General features: G+C 48.9%; 4 non-coding genes across 4 annotated transcripts; 2 read left to right on the top strand and 2 right to left on the bottom strand.

The window, feature by feature from the left end:
- Positions 1–4,385: 4,385 nt before the first annotated feature.
- Positions 4,386–4,467, top strand: TRNAS-ACU (transfer RNA serine (anticodon ACU)). Its single transcript has one exon. It is a non-coding gene; the product is annotated as a tRNA-Ser (tRNA).
- Positions 4,468–10,011: 5,544 nt separating this feature from the next.
- TRNAK-UUU (transfer RNA lysine (anticodon UUU)) lies at positions 10,012–10,084 on the bottom strand. The gene has a single exon. It is a non-coding gene; the product is annotated as a tRNA-Lys (tRNA).
- Positions 10,085–13,676: 3,592 nt separating this feature from the next.
- TRNAC-GCA (transfer RNA cysteine (anticodon GCA)) lies at positions 13,677–13,749 on the bottom strand. The gene has a single exon. It is a non-coding gene; the product is annotated as a tRNA-Cys (tRNA).
- Positions 13,750–15,903: 2,154 nt separating this feature from the next.
- On the top strand, positions 15,904–15,985 carry TRNAS-AGA (transfer RNA serine (anticodon AGA)). Its single transcript has one exon. It is a non-coding gene; the product is annotated as a tRNA-Ser (tRNA).
- The last annotated feature ends 5,009 nt before the right edge of the window (positions 15,986–20,994 follow it).

Raw genomic sequence — 20,994 nt, forward strand, 5'->3', positions numbered from 1 at the left:
AGAGCTCAGGAATTGAGATAGTGGAGAAATTTAATTGAAACCATTTATATCAGAAAATTCCATTCAGACTAAACAACTTTCTTTCTTGAAATCAAAATAAATGGGATGAAAGTTCTTTGCAAAAATATTTTGTTGCAAAACAAAAGCATCTCCTGTTTGTCAGAGTGTGTTAAACTGCCTCGTTGCACACAAAGAGGAGACACTTAGATTACAAACATGAGTTAAGATGTTTCACTCTGAGCTAAGTAGTTGCTGCTCTTAACAATTTCAAAATGAAAAAATACAAATAAAAGAGACTATTTCAGCTATTCTATTATGTCATAATCTGCTCTGAGTAAACATGATAGGACACCTCATATTATGCACTACTCCTAGTGACACTCTCCAATGGATCCCCATCCTCCACCCACCGTGAGGTAGGTAGGAGCGGATCATTACTATCCCTACTTGAAAGAGGGAGAAGCTAAGGCTGAGAAAGGAGAATTGACTTGTCTTAGGTCACACAGCCAGCCAGTGGCAGAATTGGGAATAGGACCCCAAGAGCCCTGATTTTCAAAGTAACCATCAGATCTTGAATTGCAAACATTGACTGACTTGAGTAAAGTGCTCTCAAATGAGCTGCAGACCAACACTGCACAGTAATTATTCAGCAAGTATTTTAGGAGAACTGCAATGTTAGAGAGAATCGTGAACTGCTCAGAGACTATTAATGCACTGAAGCAGCAGAATTCATCAAATATATAACTGGTTCTGACTTATTTCCTTGGTCTTCAAAGAGAGCAACAAGGACCTGAGTCTCCTCCCTGTCAATAACCCCCTGCTCAGCCAATCAGGGTAGAGACTGAGAACAGGAGGCCGAGGGTTTTCACCAGTGAGCCCAAAGGATGGCCCAAGTCACCGGTGGGGATCACTGCCCGAGCACTATTTCAGCTCAACATTTCTGGGTGGACCTCCCACAGTGTGTGCTCCCGAGCACTCCCCCACAACACACACACACACACACACACACACACGCACCCCGCTCCTGGTGTTGGGAGGGGAACAGCTGAAAGGACAAAAGAAGAAAGAGACAAAGAGAAAGGAGGGAGGGAGGGATGGAGGAAAAGGTGAAATGAAAAGGACAAACCCTAATGTCCCAGTGATTCTAAAGGACAAAATCCCAGGTGCAGAATAAAATTCTGCGTCCTTAAACTTGTATTTTCCATGCCTAGATTTCAACTGTCAACAGAGAGATCAGACTGAACAGGTTTTAAACCTTGAGGAGGCTCTTACCTTCTAAACAGGGACATCTGTTTTCTAGTAAAATCACAAAAAAAAAGGAGAAAACTCAAAAGAGGTTCCTCCTGGCGCTCACGTCCGTGAACATGAATACTCTCTCAGTCCTCAAAGAGAGACCTGGAGAAGGAGACTTGCTGATGCAAAGCCGCAGGGGTCTCTGAGGTTTCCCCGGCCCTTCGCCCCTGTCCTGCCTGGCTGATGTTGCATCTTTCTGTGAGGTCACCACCTCCCCACCACCTTTGACCAATAGTGTGAGGTCCTGCAAAAGGCCTTTGTGATGTCACTGCCATACCCCTCCCTTGCTGTGATAATGTCCTGCCCCTGCCCAGGCACTTTGGAGGTTTGAGCTACTCCCTGTGGATCACCCTACTCAAGGAGCGTTTGTTCTAGGAAGCAAGCCAGCTAGACAGTAATACATCAGACGCTGCTCCCAGCGCTATACTCAGTTTTTCAGAAATTAGTCAACTTTATGGCCAGAAGAGACCATTAGAGCATCTAACCTGACCCCCTGCATATCGCAGGCCTCCTGTATGACACAATAGCTACTTTGGGGGCAAACACATTCCACAAAGGCATCTAGTTTTCATTAAAAGACATCAGGAGACGGCAAATCCACCACTTTCCTTGGTAGCTTGTTCCTATGGTGAATCATCCTTGCTGTTGAATATTTGTGTCTTATTTGTAATATGAATTTGTCTCTTTTCACCTTCCAGCCATTGGGTCTTGTTATGACTTTCTCTGCTAGACTAAAGAGCCCTTTCATACCCAATCTTTTCTCTCCATTAAGGCCCTTCAACACTTCAATGAAGTCACCTTTCAATCTTCTTTTGATAAGCTAAACAGGTTGAGCTCGTTCAATAGCTCACTAGAAGGCATTTTTCTCCAGCCCTCAGAACATTTGTTGGCTCTTTGCTCATCAGAATCCTGAACCCCAACTGGATGTGGTTCTTGTTCTTCTGCACAACATTGCTCCTAGAGAAGTGGGATCTGCAAATGCACATTCATATGATACCTTTGTTTAATGGATGAAAACATAAACTAGACACTAAGAGGATTGGAACTGATTTCAGCTGATGGACAGCTTCGCTAGGTTTTTATGCATTTGGACAGTGAAATGTTGAATGTTTACATTCATATCTAGCCCCCTCCCCCCCGTATAGTGGAGCTCCTGAACATAATGGAGAATGGAAATGAAAATGTTTTCATTTTTTAAAAAAAAAGAAAGAAAGTTATAGAAGAACACTGGGGTTTGAAGTGAGGACCACATGAGCTGCAAACAAACACTCTACCACTGAGCTATACCCCCATGACAATAGGTACATGGAATCGTGATCTCCAGGACTTTCAAGGACAAACCCTGCTTCATCGACGTCCTTTACCATTCCCAGACCACAGATGGTTTTAAAAATGGGGTTTTATTAAACTTCTTAAATGTGGTAAACACCACAGCTTGCAAACCCACCGATATAGCTTCTCCTACTGACATAGCTGCCACCTCTTGGGGAAGTGAATCAACTACACCCACAGGAAAACTCCCTCCCCTCAGCATAGAGCAGTGATTCTCAAACTATGTCAGGACCCCAATGTGAGATGTGACCCTGTTTTAATGGGGTTGCCAGGGCTGGCATTAGACTTGTTGGTGCCTGAGGCTGAAGCCAAAAGTCTGAGTCCCACCACCCAGGGCTGAATCCCTCAAGCTCTGGTTTTCGCCCTCCCCCAATGGGGCAGGGCTCAGGCTTTGTCTCCTCTGCCTCTGCTCAGTGTGGAGGGGCTTGGTCCCTCTTTCCCGGGCCATGTAGTAAGGTGTTTTTCAGCAGAAGAGGGTAGTAGTGAAAGGAAGTTTGAGAAACCCTGGCAAAGAGCCTCTGAATATGTCTAGACTTGGCTCCCTGTGGCACCATGGGGAATCAGACACTGAAAATACAGCCATGCAGACACCACACACCAACCTTGCCTAGCAGGCAAGAATCAAACCTCCACAGAGAGATGCCTGTTGTTTTTTAACCCAGCTCCCTAGGCACTCAGCCACAACCACTTAACAAAGGGGCTTTTCTACACTATGGTTCTGGTCTCACTGAAGGATCGTTTCCAATTCTTTGCTCAGACCAGCATTAGGGAAAATGGTGCCCTGGGCAAAACTTGTATTTTGGCACTTCCCCATTGCCCCTGAATGATCCCCACTCCCCCTTTACTGCTAGCTCCTGCACGCCCAACCCTTGCACCTCCTTCACCCCTAATCTTGCCCCCTCCTGTGCCCACTTTGCCCTTAACTCCCCGTGCCACCAGCCATTGCCCCTTTTCTACAGACCCTTCACATGCTTCCAGTGCTGCGGGCCCTGCACTTGTTCTCCCTTTCCCTGGGCTTTGGCATCACTAGCCCTGCTTAGTTAGTAGGGTTCAGTCCTTCCCAAAATGTGGGGCATGACCCCTAGGGGGACACAGAGGAACATTCTTGGGGGCACCTCATGGCCTGAGCCAGCCCCCATGGAGGAAGCACCATTCAGCCTCACTCTGTCCCAGCTCTTCCCCAACCCCATCCTTATCCTGGAGCTCTGGCTTCCAGCTTGGCCTTGACCCCCTTACCCATCTGCACCCCTCTCCCCAGCAAGCAACAGCCCCACTCCCAGCCTCGGTTCTTGAATGCGGCTTCCAAGGGTCCACAGCCATGGATAAGAGGGCACAGTGTGAAATGTTTGGGGACCACTGGTTTAGGGTGATGTCCTCAATCACTTCTACAAAGTCCAATAAAAGCTATTCCTCATCCATCCACCCCTCCATCAGAACGGGCTAGGTATGTTCTGCTGCCCTTCACTCATACAGGAAGGATAATAACATTTCATTCCATTCAATCCTAAAGTGATTTGTAACCCACCACCAGCCAAAACTGGTCATTTTGGGAAAGCAGCCCCATGATGCTGAATACCTAAGCAGAGTAGGTGTATCTGTGCAAACACGGTCAGTTCCTGAAGTCTTTCCCCCAGCTCCGCACTATTTGTGAGGGGGGGAGCTAATTCAGCCCGCGCTTCCGCTTAGTATTTAAAAACTCCTTACTGTCCCTATCTCTCCTAGCCTTAGATTTCTCCTCCTGTCTCTTTCTTGACAGCTCAGATGAGGTGGCCAAATGGTTAAGGTGATGGACTACTAATCCATTGTTCTCTGCATGCATGAGTTTAAATCCCATCCTTATCGGATGTGTTTAGTCTTCACCCTTCTGTTGTAGAAAACCATCTTCCCCTTTTGGTACAATGACAGATCAAACAATGTTGCTTCTTGCAAACAAAACCTACTCAGAACTCCCTTCCTTTAAATAAAATGTCTAAATCCCAGTTTTCTTTAAAAAAAACAAATTCTCTAGTAGTGTATTTCTTAGTTTTTATCTCAAAAGGTAACATCCTCATCATCTCCCTAAAACACCCTGGGACCTGCCCAAATTATTAAAATACCCTCAACCTGAGCAAGGCCAGAGCAGTGAACCAGAGCTAGTGTCTAAGCCAAGCTGTTCTGAAGGAGGCAACTCAAACATTTTCTCCCTGCTTCTCTTGGCAAGGTCTGACTGAGAAAACTAAATTCCCCAAACTGAAAATTTTCTGCTGAAAAACCAGTACTAGTTTGTTTGGAGACTTTGATTTGAAAGTATTATTGTTATTATTCTCTTCTGATTTCTGAATCAGTTCAGTCTTTCTCCTCCAGGTGTGTTTCCAGCTGCTGAGTTGTGCAGGAGAGAGGCCAAGTCATGATGTCTTGTGTATAAGGGAGAAGCGGTGGATGTGATATACCTAGACTTTAGTAAGGCATTTGATATGGTCTCGCATGATATTCTTATAGATAAACTAGGAAAGTATAGTTTAGATGGGGCTACTAAAAGGTGGGTGCATAACTGGCTCGATAACCGTACTCAGAGAGTAGTTATTAATGACTCCCAATCCTGCTGGAAAGGTATAACAAGTGGGGTTCCGCAGGGGTTTGTTTTGGGACCGGCTCTGTTCAATATCTTCATCAACGATTTAGATGTTGGCATAGAAAGTACGCTTATTAAGTTTGCAGACGATACCAAACTGGGAGGGATTGCAACTGCTTTGGAGGACAGAGTCAAAATTCAAAATGATCTGGACAAATTGGAGAAATGGTTTGAGGTAAACAGGATGAACTTCAATAAAGATAAATGCAAAGTCCTCCACTTAGGAAGGAACAGTCAGTTTCACACATACAGAATGGGAAGAGACTTTCTAGGAAGGAGTATAGCAGAAAGAGATCTAGGGATCATAGTGGACCACAAGCTTAATATGAGTCAACAGTGTGATACTGTTGCAAAAAAAGCAAACGTGATTCTGGGATGCATTAACGGGTGTGTTGTAAACAAGACACGAGAAGTCATTCTTCCGCTTTACTCTGCGCTGGTTAGGCCTCAACTGGAGTATTGTGTCCAGTTCTGGGCACCGCATTTCAAGAAACATGTGGAGAAATTGGAGACAGTCCAGAGAAGAGCAACAAGAATGATTAAAGGTCTTGAGAACATGACCTATGAAGGAAGGCTGAAGGAATTGGGTTTGTTTAGTTTGGAAAAGAGAAGACTGAGAGGGGACGTGATAGCAGTTTTCAGGTATCTAAAAGGGTGTCATCAGGAGGAGGGAGAAAACTTGTTCACCTTAGCCTCCAATGATAGAACAAGAAGCAATGGGCTTAAACTGCAGCAAGGGAGATTTTGGTTGGACATTAGGAAAAAGTTCCTAACTGTCAGGGTAGTTAAACACTGGAATAGATTGCCTAGGGAAGTTGTGGAATCTCCATCTCTGGAGATATTTAGAAGTAGGTTAGATAAATGTCTATTAGGGATGGTCTAGACAGTATTTGGTCCTGCCGTAAGGGCAGGGGACTGGACTTGATGACCTCTCGAGGTCCCTTTCAGTCCTAGAGTCTATGAGTCTATGTCTCTTCTCCTCTTTCATAGTTTCTTCCAACTGGATAGGAAGCTCCTTTGCTACAATGTGAGTCAAGCAGTGTCCATTGTCTATGTGCTATCTCAGAGAAACCTACATTGTACAAGGTTCCTGGGATAGTCCTTGGGAATGTGGATACCTTCAATGGGCCAGCAGCGAGTCTGGCTCCTCCTTTGTCGCACCTGAAAGGCTGGTGGTGGGCATTTCTCAACCTCATAACATATCTGAGTAACGCACGCAAAGCAAAACTTCATAACTTCCCAACCAATGCGAGCACACACAATCCAACAAGATATTAATGTTCAACAGATCAAGACTTTTGAAATGATACCTCACCAGGCAGACTTTGTACAAACCATGTCATCATTATATGAGAGTGGTGAATATGGGGCTTCCAGGTGCTGCTTTGAGCACAGCGTACCACACCTGGGCTTCCACTGCAATGGAGACGTGCCCTCAGAGTCCATCTCTCCTGGGATAAAGATGGCAGCATGGCTGGCCTGGGTCATCTGACTTGGGCTCATGGACATAAAGCTCAGAGGCTAAAAACTGTGGTGCAGATATTTGTGTTCACACTGAAGCCTGGGTTCAGAAACCCTCACCCCTCGTGGGGCCTCAGAGGTTGGGCTCAAGCCCATATGTCTGCACTGTAATTTTATAGAGGTTTAGAGGGAGTTTAGCAAGTGGAAATAGTAAAACTGCATTGAGGGGAGTGGACCACTGACCTATCAGCTCTTAACACCCAAACTTTCAGCAACTCTATTAACAGTGCCTGTGAGTGTAATTTAAACCATAGGTCCATCTAGTTCTGAATCTTGTCTTCTGACAGTAGCCAATACCAGGTGCCCTAAAAGCCACTCCCCAAGACACCACTGCGAGTTGAACCCAGGATCTCCTGTTTACAAGACAGGTATTTTAACCAACTAAGCCACGCTGCCTGCTGTTGTTTAAAGCATTGTGTTTGCCCACACCTGACTCTCTGACAAGCCCCACTGGGCCCTGACAAGTGTTGCTAGTGTTTGGCTTCTGTAAAGCAGAGGAGAAGGTGAAGTTTTGCTCCCAAGGTGTGTGTGTGATTCTTTGGACAGGTCTACACTACAAAATTAGATTGGTCTAATTACATTACTTAGGCTGGCAATGCAGTTCTATCAAGGTAATCCCAATGTAGATAGCAGCTCAGCTGTTAGAACTTTCTGGAGCTATGAAAAGGGAGGGGCCCAGCCTTTGCAGCAGGAATGCAGGGCAGGTGAGTTCATGGCGGGCATTATGGGATACTGGTGGAGGCCAGTTATGGCAATATGATAACCAGCAGCATTTACACTGACAATTTGTCACTTTAAGTTTGCTGCAAAAAGCTCCAGGCCTCTTGTCGAAGTGATTTTATTTTGTCACCAAAACAGGGCAGTTTTGTCGCCAGACGCGGCATTGCAGCGTGTACACCAGCCACAAGCTGCCAACCGAGGGAGTGTTGTGTGTTTTTCGCACATCTGAGCAATATAATGATGTTGAAATAACTTTGTAGTGCAGACCTGGCCAAAGATTCACACACACACAACCTGCAAGGAAAACCTCACCTGCTCTTCTGCTTTGCAGAATTCAAACACATTAAAAGTTTATCAGTCCCCAGTGGGGATGGCAGGGAGTCAAGTGTAAGCAGACACTGTATTTTAGCCACAGGAAGGTACCATGGCTTAGCTGGTTAAAGCCCCTGTTTGGTAAACAAGAGATCCTGGGTTCAACTCCCAGTGATGCCTTGTTGAATAACTCTTGGGGCACCTGGTATTGGCTACTGTCAGAGGACAAAACACAGAGCTAGATGGACTTTTGGTCCACCCCAGTATGGCTGTTCTTATGGTTTAAATTACACTCACAGGCACTGACAATAGAGTTACTGAAAGTTTGGGAGTTAAGAGCTGATAGATCAGTGTTCCAAGCTCCTTGCAGATGACCCCATCTCTCTGGGACAGGGGCAGGTCTGGGCTCTCACACCAAATGGCTCATTGTGGCTGCCAAAATCTGTGAGCAGCTCATTTAGTTTCCACAGAGGATTGAGTCCTGTTTTGTGCACCGTGTGTGAGAATGAAAATCCTAAACCACCCTTTGAAATAACAAATGCAGCAGGATGTGTTATTGTCCCTGCCTCAAAGCAGACAGACCAATGGAGAAATGCCATTGAATCCACGGTAGTACTCCACTGCCATTTTACCTTTTTTGCTTGCTAAACTCCCTCCCAACCTTGTGGAGTCCAGAGCCCGGTATTCAGCCTGAGCCAAGATATCTACACTGCAAATTTACCACCCCACAGCCCAAGCCCTGGGAGCCTGAGCTTGCATGGGACAGCCCTGGGTGTTTCATTGCAGTGTGGACGTAGCCTAGCATTATGTCTACACTGCCATTAACACACCCAAGTCACTATTCTCAAACACTGGGTCAGCTGATTGAGGCTTGTGGGGCTTGTGCTGCAGGGTTATAAAATTACAGTGCAAACCCTTGGGTTTGAGCCAAGCCTCCGAGACCCCACGAGGGGTGAGGGTCTCTGAGTCTAGGCTCCAGTTTGAGCCCCAGGAATCCAAATCAGATCATCCAGGCCAGACAGGCCACAGGGATTTTGTCACAGTATAGATGCCCTCTCACGGTATGCCTACATTGCAACGTAAGCCCAGGGCTAGCAGAGGTCATGTCAGCAGCCCCAACACATAAACATAAACCATGAGGAAAAGACCCACTCCCAAATAAGCTGGGCAGTGTCCTTCCCCCTATGGTTCGTAAGTCCAGCAACCAAAAGTCCTTTAACATGAACCATCCCCTCTCTGCACCCCACTCACAGCTGTTGTCCTTAGTCAGTGCAAGCCCAGAGGTGCCTTTGTACAGTTAACCTGCCATCCTGGGTGGAAAAGGGGGAAAATAAAAAGGCACCATACTCACTGTGCTGTCTAGGGACTCACTCATCCCTCCAGAGGCACCCTATCCTAATGTTGGTCTAACATCTAAATTTTAGTATGAGGACCCAAGCCCTAGCCCACTTGGCTTTGAAACCCCTGTCCACCGCCTAGCAAGTGCTACTGAATTGAGAGTGAGTCCCTCAGTCGGGGTCTGCCAAGTACAGTTGTGCTGCCCTCGATTCACACAACAAGGATAACAATGCTTTATTTCTCCTTCCCCAAAAACAAGGAGACTGGGAATCCAACACCAGGCAAAAGTGATCATTTCGGCAAGCAACCCAACATATTTCCAACATACCGTAAAATCCACATGCAGATTCATACATGAAACCTTGCAAGAAAATCTTCCTGAGGCGGGGGTCTGAAGCACCTGCTGCTGGAGGGAAGGAGGGAGCTGTGGGTTGGGATTGAGGGGCACTGGGAATAGGAGGGGGCTGTGGGTTGGGACAGAGGAGAAGGGTGAAGAGGAGTAGGCTCTGGTGGGGAGAGAGGAGCAGTGTGCATAGGAGGGACTAAGGGTTGGGACTGAGGGGCACTGGGAAAAGAGGGGACATGGGTTTAGGCTGAAGAGCATCCTCATTTGGGGATCCAGCAGGAAAGGTGAAGGCAGCAGGTGATTCTAGTTCCTTAGGGATATTCTGTGTTTGTATGTGTGTGTGTGCAGGGAAGGAACATGCTATATGCCCAGAGGCCTTTATTCTTCCAGGCTGCAAGGACAAAGGGGCTGTCAGGAAGTTGCCCCTTCAAACCCAGACAGAAGAAGGCCCTTCTGAGGAAAGGGAAAATCCTGAAGAGAAAAAGTAACATCAAAGAGGACTCCAGAAAGACAGTCAAGATCCTGGTGAGTAATTTATTTCCTGACCAGGGACTTGAACCCTGGACCCTCAGATTAAAAGTCTGATGCTCTACCAACGGAGCTAGCCAGGCTCACAAGGAACCAGAGCAACTTGGTGCAGAGGAAAAGCTAGTGAGAAAACAAGTGCAAGAAACAATAGGGGAAACCTGCTGCTCTCACTGGCCTGGTCAACACTACGAGTTTATATTGAATTTAGCAGCATTAAATCGCATTAACCCTGCACCCATCCACACAACAAAGCCCTTTATATCGATATAAAGGGCTCTTAATACCAATATCTGTACTCCTCCCCGATGAGGGGAGTAGCCCTGAAATTGGTATTGCCATGTTGGATTAGAGTTAGTGTGGCTGCAATTCGACGGTATTGGCCTCCGGGCACTATCCCACAGTGTACCATTGTGACCACTCTGGACAGCAATCTGAACTTGGATGCACTGACCAGGTAGACAGGAAAAGCCCCATGAACTTTTGAATTTCATTTCCTGTTTGCCCAGCGTGGAGCGCCGATCAGCACAGGTGACCATGCAGTCCCAGAATCAAAAAAGAGCTCCAGCACGGACCGTATGGGAGATACTGAAGCTAAGCTTTTTCTCAGCTCATTTCACCACCCTCTATCCTGCTGGTGTTGATTTTAGCGCAGGTTTTACCCAAAATTGGGCAAGCTAGTATGTGTAGGGAGGACTAATGACCCACTAGAGTTTGGCAGAAAGCAGCACATTTATTATACTCTCAGCTAAGCTCAAAAAAAGAAGGGGCGGGAGTGTCACACTCACACTTACATACTCACGCTCCCAGGACAGGCACAGCACTGGAGATGTCAGGATTCTGCAAGGTAAGTGTCCCACAGTGCAGCTATGGACAGTGCGATGAAGGTAAGTCTTCCTGAGGCACAGTGAAATACAACGCAGAAATCCACTGGCCAGGCGGTCCAGGCAAAGGGCATTCACTGGAGGTACAAGCCTGTGAGTGCTCTCCTGAGCACATGGCTCCTTCTCCTTTTAAGGACCTGCACCTAATGGTCTGCAACTAGAGATGACTTGGCTGCATCTGGTTGGTCACACTCCACCTTGGGCAGTGTCCATGCTCTGGGGTTGTGAGTGCTGCCTAATTAGAGTCCCAGACACCTTGTCTACCTGGAAGCTTTTCTGCTCTTCAACCAGCCCATTCATCCCTCCAGTAGTCCAGGAGTGAGCGGGAAGAGTAAAGCCACTTCACTGGCATTCAGAGAGGGAGAGGAGACAAAAGTGGGAGCAGGGGAAGTATAACAGACCTTTTGAGCATAGAAATCACTGCTGCTCCTACAACAGCAGGGACAGGCCAGTAGGAGCTGGGAAAATTAAGCCCTCATTGTTTCTGCCTGGATTCAAACCAGAGGCCTTTTACACGTTAAGTAAACGTGCTAACCACTACACTACAGAAACTCTGTCACAGAGCTCTGCCCCGCCCTTCATGAGAACATAAGAATGGCCATACTGGGTCAGACCAATGGTCCATCCAACCCCACATCTTATCTGCCAACAGTGGCCAATGCCAGGTGCCCCAGAAGAACTGACCCTAACAGGTAATGATCAAGTGATCTCTCTCCTACCATCCATCACCACCCTCTGACAAACAGAGGCTAGGGATCCCATTCCTTACCCATCCTGGCTAATAGCCATTCATGGACTTAACGTCCATTAATTTATCTGGAAAAAGAAGGAAGAGTACTTGTGGCACCTTAGAAAATGAACAAATTTATTTGAGCATCAGCTTTCCTGGGCTAAAACCCACTTCATTGGATGCATGCAGTGTAAAATACAGTAGGAAGAGATATAGATATAGATATATATACAGAGAACATGAAAAAATGGATGTTGCCATCCACACTATAACAAGAGTGAGCACTTAAGGTGAGCTGTTATCAGCAGGAGAAAAAACCTTTTGTAGTGATAATCGGGATGGCCTATTTCCAACAGTTGACAGGAAGGTGTGAGTAACAGTAGGGGGCAAATAAACATAGGGAAATAGTTTTACTTTGTGTAATGACCCATCCACTCCCAGTCTTTATTCAAGCCTAATTTAATGGTGTCCAGTTTGCAAATGAATTCCAATTCAGCAGTCTCTTGTTGGAGTCTGTTTTTGAAGTTTTTTGTTGTAATATTGCGACTTTTAGGTTTGTAATCGAGTGACCAGGGAGATTGAATTGTTCTCTGACTGGCTTTTGAATGTATAATTCTTGACATCTGATTTGTGTCCATTTATTCTTTATGCAGAGACTGTCTGCTTTGCCAATGAAGGAAGGGGCTGGATTCAATGGTTCCTTCCAGTGCTAGGAGATAGGGTACATCCATTATCTTTTTTTTTTCTTACTGCACATCAGACCCAGGACTTCCACCCAGCAGTTCTTGGGGCTGTGGGACAGAACTGAGTTCCCTGGCAGCAGTGAGGAAGAACGGTTGGGACTGAGCTGTCTGGGGAATATTTTAATCCTTATTTAATTTTCAGAGGATTAAATCAATGCAACTTCCACTTCTCCGTCTTTCCCAAGGAAATAATGTTTCTGTGTGAAGTACTCAAACCTTTTAATAAGAAGAAGTGAAATGAAATGGCCACATGATAGCAACAGAATCTAAGAAATTTGTTAGTTTCTAGGGTGCCACACATACTCCTGTTCTTTTTGAGGAAACAGACTAACACAGCTGCTCCTCTGAAACCTAAGAGATGAGAAGCCATGTTCTTGTTCAATGAGCATTGAAGCTGAAAAGGGAGATGTTTTCTCTTTGACTTCTAGGCCCCCACTTCAAATCCACTACACACCTCTTTCCTCCTGCAGCCAGAAAGAGAACCCCACAATCATGCTAGTAGCACCCTCTGACCCTGCGATGAAAGAGAAGCTCTGAGACCCCTGTGCTGTCCCATCACCTCTTTGCTCAAACTGCCCTTGAAACCCAATGGGGTTTCCTTGGGCAGTTTTGACTCACTCCCAGAAAGGGTGCACTTTTAGGAGCAAGTTCCAAATAGTGCAATTAACCAGCCAGAAGGGGCAGCAGATGTCAGTGTAGGAGCCATTGAAATAACTCTGCACTTACTTAGATGCAGACATAACAAGCTCTATGGTTGGTAAACTTACAGAGGCTCTGCTCTTGCTCATGAACTAGCAGCCCATGACCTGTAAACAGCTGCCATTTGAATACATCTGAAAGTTACACAGAACAACGATCTGTGTTACAGGAAGGTTAACATTTGTTAGAGCCCCAATTGATACTGTGCGCACTAAGAGAGGTTTGAATGTGTTACAGGGAGTTTGGTAAATCTTGGTTATTTTATTTTTGTAACAGGCTCCTATCCATCTCCAGTAGAGTTTTCAGTCCCCGTGGCAACTTATTTACCAAATGTAATAGAAAACTAGTCCATTCCTCCCAAGTGGATGTGGTTCTTGTTCTTCTGCACATTGCAGCCCATGGAGGCCAAGGACCTGCAAATGTGTCTTCATTTAATTGATGAAAACAAACCTAGACACTTAGAGGATTGGAAGTGATTTCAGCTGGGGGTCATGTTGCTAGGTTTTACACACTTGTACAGGAAAGCATTGAGTGTGTTTATTCATTTCAGGGACCCCTATTTAGTGGAGCTCCTGAACATACTGGAAACAAAATTATTGTTAATTGGAAGAACAGGTTTGTAAGGGAGCACTTGGATTTGAACCAAGGACCACTTGATCTGCAGCCAAACAACTCTACCACTGAGCTATACCCCCAGGCCATTTACAAAAGCAAGTCAGTGATCTTAAGGATTTTGAAGGACAGGCTCCGCCTCAGAGAGCTCCTTTTCTATTCCCAGACCACAGTGGATTTCAAAAATGGGGTTTGATTAAACTTTATATATACATGTAGACACCACAGCTTGCACATACACCAGCATAGCTTCCCCCAGTGACATAGCTACCACCTCTCGGGGAGATGGATTAACTGCACGGACGGAACAGCTCTCTCCCCTCCACTTAGAGCATCTTCATTATTTATAAATAGGTGGAAATAACCTCCTGAATGGACAGGAACCAATTTATCAAATATTGCTGTGTCTGCATTCAATATGGGGAACTGGTCAGATTGGGCTAAGGTTAGTAGGAGCATTGCAAGCAGATCGAGGGAAGTGATTATTCAGCACTAGTGAGGCCACATCATGGAGCATTGTGTCCAGTTTTTCGCGCCCCCCTCCCAATACAGAAACAAATTGGAGAAAGTCTAAGGGAAGGGCAACAAAAATGATTAGGGGACAGAGGACTTACAAGAAGAGGCTGAGGGCAGGGCCGCCCAGAGGGGTGGCAGGTGGGGCAATTTGCCCCAGGCCCTGCAGGGGCCCCCATGAGAATATAGTATTGCAACTTTTTTTTATGGAAGGGGCCCTGAAATTATTTTGCCCCAGGCCCCCTAAATCCGGTGCGCTGCCCTGCCCAGACCATGGTGCTGTCCCCACACTCCACCCCCTTCACTCATTCTCCTCCCTCTGAGGCCCCACCTGTGCTCTGCCCTCACTCCCATTTGGCCACTTCCCACACCTGCTCTTCCTCTTTGGCTGAGGCCTGCTGGTCCACCTTTCGCTCGCTCCTCTCCTCCCCCAAGGCATCCTCGCGCCTCTCCACCCTCTACCCCAAGGTCTGCCTGCTGCCCACACCTCTCTGCCCCCTCCCCTGAGACTCATCCTGCTCATTACCCACACCTCTCTGCCCCCTCCCCTGAGACTCACCATACCCACTCCTCTCTGCCTCTTCCCCTGAGACTCACCCTGCTCATTGCCCACACCTCTCTGAGCCCTCCCCTGGGACCCCCCTGCCCACACCTCTCTGAGCCCTCCCCTGAGACCTGCACTGCCCACACCTCTCTGCCTCCTCCCCTGAGACTCACCCTGCCCATTGCCCACAGCTCTCTGAGCCCTCTCGAGACCTGTCCTGCCACACCTCTGTGCCTCTTCCCCTGAGACTCACCCCTGCTCTGCCACACCTCTCTGAGCTGAGACCTGTCCTGCCCACACCTCTCTGCCCCCTCCCCTGAGACTCACCCTGCCCATTGCCCACACCTCTCTGAGCCCTCCCCTGAGACCCCCCTGCCCACACCTCTCTGCCTCCTCCCTGAGACTCACCCTGCTCACCACCCACACCTCTCTGCCCCCTCCCCTGAGACTCACCCTACCCACTCCTCTCTGCCCCCTCCCCCGAGACTCACCCTGCCCACCACCCACACATCTCTGCCCCTCCCCTAAGACCTGCCCTGCCCACTGCTTGTACCTCTCTGCCCCCTCCCCTGAGACCCACCCTGCCCGCTCACACCTCTCTGCCCCCTCCCCTAAGACTAGCCCTGCCCACCACTTGCACCTCTCTGACCCTCCCCTGAGACCTGCCCTGCCCACTTCTTGTACCTCTCTGACCCCTCCCCTGAGGGCGGCCCTGCCCACCACCCACATCTCTCTGCCTGCTCCCCTGGCCTGACCTGCCCACCGCCCACACCTCTCTGCCCCTCCCCTGAGACCCACCCTGTCCACCTCTTTCTTTGGTCATCTGTTCTTATTCCTTGAAACATCAAGGATGGAATAAAAAGCTGAGTTTACTCCAGGGTGAGGAAAGAAAGGAGTCACCAACCCCCTGGCAAAGCCCTGGGGATATGACGGGAAGGGGACTGTCTGAATGAGCAAGGCAGGAAATGGACAAGCTACAGCAACGTCATTAACCACGAACACTCTCCTCATGCTAAAGCCAGAAGGGAAAGGAGCAGGAATTCTTGCTGTTCAGCCATGGACACACTTACACAACGGCACAGCAGTGTGTGCGTTGTGGAAGCTGGTCTGAGGAAACAACTGGAATTGATCACTCAGTGAGAGCAGAACTAGAGTGCAGTGAGAGCCACATATCAAGCAAGTAGTTGTGGCTGAGTGGTTAAGGTGATGGGCTAGAAATCCATTGGGGTCTCCCTGTGCAGGTTCAAATCCTGCCAATTATGGAGGAAGCTGTGGTTCTTCTGTTTTGATGGAGCTGAGTCTTGTCTCATTCTTAAGCTATGTCTAGATGAAAGAGTAACATGGCTTTAGTTAAAGTGTTTTAATTGAACAGCTGTTGCATGTCCACCCTATGCCCTGTGTCACCAGAGCACATCCATGCTAGCATCTCTTGGATGGCCACAGAGAGCAGTGCATTGTGGTAGCTATCCCATTGTGCAACTGGCTGCAGGGTGCTTTGGGAAGTGTTTGCAATGCCTCACAGGCTGGTACAGCATCACATGATACAGTTTTCTATCCCATTGTTCCGTGGGCATCCTACTAGATTGCCAGCTGCTTTTCAACTGCAATGTGCGTGCTGGGGTAGAGAGCGTGTGTGTGTGGGGAGGAGAGACAGTGTGTGTGTTGCAGAAGAGTGAGTGTGTCGGCACACTGTCTCTAAGTTCAGACAGCTGCTGGAAACAACCAGTCCTGAGGCAGGGGACAGCCCCGACATCAGCCCCTCTTCTCTCACTGGCTCAGCTCAGCACAGCCCAGCACTCTCTGTCACACACACACACATACACGTACACACTGCTGCCTGCTTAGCTCTGTGTCAGGGGTGCTGGAACAGGGGGGTTAGAGGGCCATAGCCCCACCACTCTTTATTGGCTGTTATGACAAACGATGGAGGCGGGGAAGGGTGCAGTCTTGGGGAAGAGGCGTTCTGTGGGTGTGGCCACGAGGGGAGAGGTGCTGTGAGTGGGGGTCCTTAAGGAAGGAGTGTCATGGGGGTGCCACAGTTCGGATAACAGTGCCCCCCCCACTGTAAGGAAGCTTCTGCCGCCCCTGCTCTGTGTTCCACAGCAGTGATTTGCTCCCCGGGGCTCCGGCAGGGGGGCTTGGGGGGTGATTTAAAGGGCCCGGGGTCCAACTGCACCAGGGAGCCATGGGCCCTTTAAATCACCAGCCTGGGGAAGATGGGCCGGGATGGCACAGCGTACTGGCTCTTGCCAGTACCTCATACTGTAACATATCGGCTTACTTTCACCTCCGGAAGGTCCTCACGTGGATCAATAACTGGTTAAAAGATAGGAAACAAAGGATAGGACTAGATGGTCAGTTTTCAGGATGGAAACAGGTATCTTGTGGTGTCTGTACTGGGACCAGGACTAGTCAACATATTAATAAATGATCTGCTGAACAGTGAGGTGACAAAATTTGCAGATGATCCAAAACTACTGGATTGCTTCCTAGAACGAATGCTCCTTGAGTGAGGTGATCCACAGGGAGTAGCTCAAACCTCCAAAGTGCCTGGCCAGGGGCAGGACATTAGCACAGCAAGGGAGGGGTGTGGCAGTGACATCACAAAAGCCTTTTGCAGGACCTCAGACTATTGGTCAAAGGTGGTGGGGAGGTGATGACCTCACAGAGAGATGCTGACATCAGCCAGGCAGGAGAGGGGTGAGGGGCCATGGAAACCTCAGAGACCCCTGTGGCTTTGCTTCAGCAAGTCTCCTTCTCCAGGTCTCTCTTTGAGGACTGAGAGAGTATTCGGTTTCACGTACGTGAGTGCCAGGAGGAATCTCTTTCAAGTTTTCTCCTTCCCTTTGCCTGATTTTACTAGAAAACAGCCATTCCTCTTTAGAAGGTAAGAGCCTCCTCGAGGTTTGAAACCTGTTCAGTCTGATCAGTCTGGTGACAGCTGAATGCTAGGCATGGAAAACATGAGGTTAAGGAGGCAGAATTTTATTCCACACCTGAGATTTTGTCCCTTAGAATCACTGGGGACATTAGGGTTTGTCCTTTTTGTTTCACTTTTCCTCCATCCATCCCTTCCTCCTTTCTCTTTGTCTCTTGCTTCTTTTGTCCTTTCACCTGTTCCCCTCCCAACACCAAGAGTAAAGTGTGTGTGTGTGTGTGTGTGTGTGTTGCGGGGGAGTGCTCTGTAGCTCCCACTCTGGGAGGTCCACCCAAAAATGTGCGGCTGAGATAATGCTCAGGCAGTGATCCCCACCGGTGACCTGGGCCATACTTTGGGCTCTGTGGTGAGAACCCTCAGCCTCCCATCCTGAGTCTCTATCCTGATCGGCTGAGCAGGGGGTTATTGACAAGAAGGAGACTCAGGTCCTTGTTCTTCTCTTTTAAGACCAAGTAAATAAGTCGTAACCAGTCATATGTTTGAAGAATTTTGCTGCTTCTCTGCATTATGGTCTCTGAGCAGTTCGTGATTCTCTCTAACATTGCAGTTCTCCTCAGATACTTGCTGAATATTACTGTGCACTGTTGTTGGTCTTGAGCTCATGTGAGAGCACTTTACTCAGGTCATTCGTGTATGAAATTCAGATTCTGATGGTTAGTTTCAAAAATCAGGGCTCCTGAGTCCTTTTCCCACTCTGGCCACTGACTGGCTGTGGAGACCTAAGACCAAGTCAATTCTCCTTTCTCAGCCTTAGCTTCTCCCTCTTTCAAAGGGGCAGGGATAATAATGATTCGGTCTTACCTACTCTCAACACACACACTGTCCTCTCCTCCGCACACAAACAGTCTCTGCAGTTGAAAGGCACTGGCAATCTAGTAGGTCCCGTGGAAACATGGGGTAGAAGAAACCTGCATCACTGAAGTACAGCCATGAGACAGACACACCAGCCTTTCCTAGCTGGCAAAAATCAAACCTCCACAGAAAGACCCCTATGGTGTCATACCCAGCTCCCTAAGCACTCAGCCACAACCACTTAACACAGGGGCCTTTCTACACTCTGGTTCTGTTCTCACTGAAGAGGCATTTCCAATTGTTTGCTCAGACCAGCTTCCCCAGCTCACTCACTGCTGTGCAGCTCTGTACGTGTGGCCATGGCTGAACACCAAGAATTCCTGCCCATTTCCCTACTGGCTGGATCATGGTTAGAGTGTGTTTGTGGTTAACGATGTCACTGTAGATTGTTCTTTTCCTGCCTTGGGAAATTCAGACGTACCCTTTCCCAACATATCTCCAGCACATCAGTACCCTGGCTGGGTCCCTGTCGCAGTGGAAAACATCCCTTGTTTGGTGCTGACCAAGGGGAACGTGCAGAGCTGAGACGCCCCTCAGCTTGGATCAAAGGGGGATGTTGGATGGAATTTATCACACAACGCTCCACTGCTCCCCAGAGCCCCATGGGGAGAATCTAGAGAAGGGGGAATCATTTCTCCCCTGCACTCCCAGAAGAGCTGCTAGGACTCCTTCCTGTCAGCTACTCACCCCTGGATTCATCCTCAGCTCCTGGGATCTTTCTGCTCCAAAGGCTCCAGAGGCCAGGGGTAGGGAGGGTGTCACTGCACAGTCTGAAACACAAGGGAGGTTTCTGGAATTGAAGGAAGGAGCAGAAAATGGAGAGGAAAGAAACAGAGAGAAAACGCCTCATCTCTCTCCCCTCCCCGTCCCAGCAAGAAATGTTATCAAGGATCAGCATTAGGGGAAATGGTGCCCTGGGCAAAACTTGTACTTTAGCACTTCCCCATCGCCCCTGGACGATCCCCCTCCCCCTTTCCCCCCAGCTCCTGCACTCCCAACCCTTGCACCTCCTTCACCCCTATCTCCTGCCCCCATCTGTGCCCTAACCCCTACACTGTGTCCCTTTGCCCTTAAGTCCACACTCCCTCCTGTGCGCTACCAGGCACTGCCCCTCTCCTGCACCCTCTTCACCCCTAACCTCTGCACCCCCTCCTGCACCCACGTCGGGACACTGACCTGTGTGCATGGAGCAGCTGGCATTGCTGCCCGCTCCTCCCTGGAACGCTGCTCCTACGGCACCCCTAGGGCTGTGGGGGCGAGAAGCAACATCATTCGAGCTCCCTGCATCCAGGTCACTTTCCTCAGTCAGGCTGCATAAGGGGAGGGCAGAGAGCAGCAGCTTCTGATGCTCCCCTCACAGCACAGCCCAGGTGGGGAAAGTGACCAGGACACATGGAGCACATAGTGTTGCTCCTCTCTCCCCAACCCCCTATGGGGCCATGGAGGAGCACTGGGGCAGGGGAGAGCAGTGAGCACCTTTGCACTGGCACACGGTGCCCTTTTGGAGCCCTGGGCGGCTGCTGGGGGACCCCACCCCTAAGCCAGCCAGCTCCCCAGCACAAATAGCAGAGAACCCAGAAAGACTCTGGCCGACACACCTGGCAGCGGTAGCCTGGGAGCAATATGGAGACTCGGGGGCTCAGCTCCCAAACCTTTGGTCACCAAGGGGCAGTGGAGCCCATGACTAGGGGGACCCAGGAGAAATTAGGTCCCCTCTGGTAAAGTCTCCCCCCCATTCAGCCCCAGTGCTGAGGGCTCTCACTCCGTGCTACGGCCCGGGGGCTGCAGAAGGGGCACAAGCTTCTCTGTCTTGGGGCACAGCGGGCAGGGGTAAAGGGTGACAGGTTGGGGCTAGTGGGGGATTGGTGGAACAGAGGTGACATAGTGAGGGGGCCGTGGGTGGAAGGTGTGGCAGGGGGCAGAGCCACAGACAGAGTGAGGGGGCCTTAGTTCCAGTGCTGGGGGCCCTGCTACTTGTTCTCCCTTTCCTGTGGCTTTGGCTTCACTAGCCCCTGCTTAACGGGAGGTTCAGTGGTCCCAAAATGGGGGGCTGACTCCTGGGAACAAGAGGAAGATTCATAGGGGCACTCAGGGCTGAGCCCCACCACCTGGGGGGGCACCAGTCAACCCGACTCGTCCCTCACTCTTTTCCAACCCAACCTCAGCCTGGGCCCTGACTGCCAGTCGGCTCTTGACCCCCTTACCCCTGTCTGCACCCGCTTCTTCAGCCAGCAACACCCACTCCCGCCCCAGTTTTCACTGTGGCTCCGGGGCCCTACAGCCATGGATAAGAGGGCACAGTGGAAATGGTTGTGGGACCACTGCTTAGGGTGACGTTCTGAATCATCTTCTATGCAGTCCAATATAAAGCTATTCCTCACCCTCAGGACCGACTAAGTATGTTCTGCTGCCCTTCACTCATGCAGGAAGGATAATAACATTTCATACTCCACTCAGTGCTAAAGTGATTTGTAACCCGCC

Source organism: Gopherus flavomarginatus (genome assembly GCF_025201925.1).
Source record: "Gopherus flavomarginatus isolate rGopFla2 chromosome 13 unlocalized genomic scaffold, rGopFla2.mat.asm SUPER_13_unloc_2, whole genome shotgun sequence".
NCBI classification, from domain to species: Eukaryota; Metazoa; Chordata; order Testudines; family Testudinidae; genus Gopherus; species Gopherus flavomarginatus.